A 5009-nucleotide genomic window follows, 5' to 3' on the forward strand; every position below is an offset into this window, starting at 1 on the left:
TTTATAGGATTCCATTGTTTTTGAGAGTGGTTAGGAGGGTTTGCAGGAGCACAAGTTTCTATCCCTGTATGGTGGCCTTAAGTGGGTCTGTCTCTACAGGCTTGTCACTGTCAGTAGGCTAATGATTTTTATGGACAAATATTTTGCCCCTATATGGTTGCCTTTGTGGGTCTAATCACAGAGACCTCAGGATTTGGCTTCTGAAGTGACATAACAGTTTTGTACAGGCATTGTTTTCTACCCCTGTATGTTGTCTCTGTTGGGTCTCTATTCACAGGATTCTTTTTTTATCGAGTGGAGTGAGAACATTTGTGAGTGTACAAAACCCTACCCCTCTATGGTGTTCTTAGTTGGTCTGTCTCTACAGGCCATTCCCCTCTTTAAGCCTAGTGGTTTGTATGGGCAAAATTCTCCACCCGTTTCCAGTGGCCTTGTGTGTCTATTTACAAAGACATTGTTAACCATCTCCTGAAGTGACCTCATAGATTTTTACAGGCATTGGATTCCACCCTTACATGGTGGTTTTCCTGTGTCTGTATTCACAGAGACTCATCCTGTTTTTTTTTTTTTTTTTTTTTTTTTTGGTTCTTTTTTTCGGAGCTGGGGACCTAACCCAGGGCCTTGCGCTTCCTAGTAAGCGCTCTACCCGTGAGCTAAATCCCAGCCCCGACTCCATCCTGTTAAGGGTACTAATTGGCTTTATGACAGCCTAAGGCTCCACCCTGTATAGTAGCTGTAGTTTGTCTGTCTCTACAGGACCTGCCCCTGTTATGAAGCCTAAGTATGTTTTATTGGCAAGGTGTCTGCCCCTCTATGGTGGCTTTCGTGGGTCTATTCACAGAGACCTTACCTACCAACTCCTCAAATGGTCTTATAGTTTGCGTACAGGCATAGCTCTGTGCCCCTGTGTGTTGGCCTTGGTGGGTCTACCAGCACAGGCTTCCCATTCCCCTACTGCTCTGGTAGTCTAATTGGGTATTTATAGGCACAGGTTTTTGAGCATGTACTCTGTATGGTGGCCTTGGTTGGTATTTCTGCACAGGCTCCCCCGTTTTGAGAAGAGTAATTCAGTTTTTCAGATCACATATCTCTGCTGCTGTATGCTGGCTTTAGTGGGTCTATCTCTACAAGCCCTGCCCTTTCTGAAGGCCTACCTGTGTTGTATGCGCTAAAGTTTCTCAGCCCCTGAGTGTTGGCCTTAATGGGTCTGTCTCTAGTGGCCCTGCCCCTGTCTGGAGACTTAATTATGTTGAATGGGCAAAAGTTTCTGTCCTATATAGTAGCCTTGTGCGTCTATTTTACACAGGCTTTCCTCACCCATGTCTGACTGCCTAATTTTTGAATACAGATATGGGTCTGTGCCGTGTTTGGTGGCCACTTGGGTCTCCCCCGCACAGGATTCCTGTACCTTTCAGGCGCTAATTTGTTTTTTCACAGCGTATGTCACTGCCCTGTTATGTTAGGCCTTAGTGGGTTGGTCTCTAAGCCCTGCCCTGTGAAGGCCTAACTGGCTATATGAGCACAAGTCTCTACTACTGTCTTGTGTCCTTAGTGTGTTTGTCTGCATAGGCCTTGCCAAATCTCAGCCTCTGGTGGCCTAATTGCATGTATACAGACAAAGGTCTCTGCCCCTGTATGTTAGCCTTTGTTGAGTCTATATCCACCCACCTGCTAAGTCTGACTGCCTAACTAGGTGTGTATGGGCACAGGTCTCCCCCACACCAGTAGCAGGCTTTAGTGGTTTTTTCTGCACAGGCGTCACTAACCACCTCTTGTTGTTGCCTAGGTATGTGAAGGCAAGTCTCTGCCCTATATGGTGGCCTTGGTATATCTGCATAGGACTCTGCCCTTTTTAGAAAGGGATAATTGGTTTTGTTGATACAGGTCTGCCTCTTTATGGTAGCCTTAGTGGGTCTGTCTCTATAGTCCTTGTTTTGCATCTGGTGCCCAAACTATGTTGTATGAGTAGAGGTCTTTGTCCCTGCATGGTGACCATAGTGGGTACATTTACATAGGCCCCTGCTCCTTTCTAGCAGGCTGTGTTTGTAAGGGCACAAGTCTTCTCTGCCCCTGTTTTGTGGCCCCTGGTTTGTCTCTAAGGTGTCTGCACCTGTATGTTGGCCTTATTTATTCTGTTTCTACAGGCCTCCACCCCTTTCTATCAGGATAATTGTGTTTGTCAGAGCAGAGGCCTCTGCTCTGTGATGTGGTCTATGTGGGTCTGTCTACAGTGTCCTCTCCATTGTCTGTGTGGAACCCTATGTGGTTTTGTTTGGGCACAGATCTCTGTTACTGCATGGTGGCCTTAGTGGGTCTGTCTGTACTGGCCTCTGTCCTTGTATGGTGTCCTTAATATTTATTTGTATAGGCCTTTTTCCCTTTCTAGCTGGCTAATTTGGTTTGTCAGAGCATAGGTCTATGTTCCTGTATGATGGCCTCCTTGGTATGTGGCAAGTGGCAGTCTAGAAAGTCTCTCTCTCTCTCTCTCTCTCTCTCTCTCTCTCTCTCTCTCTCTCTCTCTCTCTCTCTCTCTCCAAAGCCTCTGTCTTTGTCTGGGCCCTAGTGGTGTTATATGGGCGCAGGTCTCTGCCTCTGCATGGAACTTAATTGGGTCTTTTTGCACAGACCTACACCCCTTCATGGCAGTTTAAGTGGGTTTATGTGGATACAGGTCTCTGCCCCTGCATGGTGGCCTAAGTTCATCTGTCTGCTTAGCACTTCCAAGTGAACATACTGAAAAACCTAACCTCCTCTTGGAAGCCTGAAACTAGACTTTTATGCAGTGGCCTAACCAGTTTTAATTTCTTCCACAGGGTTTGCAGAAAAGAGGTTGATCCACGAGTACGGGAATCCTGGTATGTTCCTAGAAAGATGTTCTCCTGGAAAGCTGCAAAAACAGGTCTTCATTAAATCCAAGGTATTCTCTACCTGGTAGTACTGTGATGCTTACAGGTTATCACTCTTATCCTTCCAGATTCCTGCCTGTCAGCTCTGCTACTTCAGCCTTGAGCCCAGTCATCATGCCTAGGGGTCAAAAGAGTAAGAACCGCTCCCGGGCAAAACGACAGCAGGCACGCAGGGAGGTCCCAGAAGTTCAGCCCACTGCAGAGAAAGCAGGGTCTTCTGTTGACGAGAGCGTTGGCTCCAGCTTCCTGGTGGTTCTGCTCCTCAGGTGTGAAAGCCCCTGGATGCTTTTTGGTGCAGGAGTCGTCCTGCACAGGCTCTGGTAGTGTTAGGAGTGCTGCTGGTTTTGCTGATCAGAAAAGTTCAGATGGCACCCAGGCAGGGGCTTCTGTTCAGCACACACTTAAAGATCCTATCACGAGGAAGGCTAGTGTGCTGATAGAATTCCTGCTAGATAAATTTAAGATGAAAGAAGCAGTTACAAAGAGTGAAATGCTGGCAGTAGTCAACAAGAAGTATAAGGAACATTTCTCTGAGATCCTCCGGAGAACTTCTGCACGCCTAGAGTTAGTCTTCGGTCTTGAATTGAAGGAAATAGATGCCAGCACTCAATCCTATTTGCTGGTGGGCAAACTGGGTCTTTCCACTGAGGGAAGTTTGAGTAGTAATTGGGGGTTGCCCAAGACAGGTCTCCTGATGTCCATCCTAGGTGTGATCTTCATGAAGGGTAACCGTGCCACTGTGCAAGAGGTCTGGCAATTTCTGAATGGAGTAGGGGTATATGCTGGGAAGAAGCACTTAATCTTTGGAGAGCCTGAGGCATTTATAACAGATCTAGTGCAGGAAAATTACCTGGCGTACCGCCAGGTACCTGGCAGTGATCCCCCGAGCTATGAGTTCCTGTGGGGACCCAGAGCCCATGCTGAAACCACCAAGATGAAAGTCCTGGAAGTTTTAGCTAAGGTCAATGGCACTGTCCCTAGTGCCTTCCCTAATCTCTATCAGTTGGCTCTTAGAGATCAGGCAGAGGATACCAAGAAGAAGAGTTCAAGGCAAGGCTGTTGATTCCAAGGTCCTATCCCATAAGTCCTCTAACATGTAATTGAGTCTGTTCTGTAATGTTTGAAGAACAGTCAGGCTCCTAATCAGTAGAGTTCATAGCATTTCAGAACCAGTATGTATACATTCTTGGCCTGTTGTACATTAGTAGAATGGAGGCTACTATTGTTATTTTTCAATTTTTTTTAACTAAACAGTGCTTTGAGCCTTGCTTTCTGTTAAGTGCATAAAGAGGTAACTGTCATTTGTCAGTTTTGTTATTTTGCAACAAACTGGAAAACCTTAAATTGTTTTTATTAAACATTGTATAACATCGCATTGGAGAAGGGATTTTCACAGCAGTGTGATATCATACAGTGGTGAAAGAACAGTGAAGTGGGAAAGTTACTATTGTTACTTTGGAAAGGTTTCTATATGAATGTGATTGTTAGTTTCTTACTTTATTTTTTTTTGTATAATGTTACATGAAATAAAGTTGGACTTGATGACTACTCAAATTTGTAAGAAAGTAAATTATAGTGCTCTATTAATTTATTATTTTCTTCAAGGATTAATTATGCATTGGTTCTCTGTAAGTTTCTCCAGTAGCACTGGATCTAGTAGAAAAAAACAAAATATAGACACTGACAATGAATAATTGCAGTCTAGAGGCAGCTACGTACTATCTAAGATAGTAAGAGAATAACATACTATCTAAGATATAAATGACATAGAGACGATATGAGGAACATGACATTTTCCTGAAAGCTAAGTATAAATTATTGTGGAATACATTACAATAGGCAACTAAATAGATGTACATGAACTGAAATGCTGCTCACCAAATATTGCTATGATGTACTAATTAAGTAATCTTTCCCCTTATCCCTTCCCCCTTCCCCTGCTTCTATGAAAATGTTCCCTAGCCCACCCACTCCTTCCTACCTCCCTGCACTGGCATTCCCCTACACGGGCATTTAGCTTCACAGGATCAAGGGGCTCTCCTCCTATTGATGCCCCAAAAAGGCCATTCTTTTTGCTACATATGCAGCTGAGTCATGGGTCCC

At 44.8% G+C, this 5009-nt stretch overlaps 1 pseudogene; it reads left to right on the plus strand.

The window, feature by feature from the left end:
* The first annotated feature begins 2871 nt into the window (after window positions 1-2871).
* Window positions 2872-4006, plus strand: LOC116889228 (annotated as a pseudogene).
* The last annotated feature ends 1003 nt before the right edge of the window (window positions 4007-5009 follow it).

This window comes from Rattus rattus, chromosome X, assembly GCF_011064425.1.
Source record: "Rattus rattus isolate New Zealand chromosome X, Rrattus_CSIRO_v1, whole genome shotgun sequence".
NCBI classification, from domain to species: Eukaryota; Metazoa; Chordata; class Mammalia; order Rodentia; family Muridae; genus Rattus; species Rattus rattus.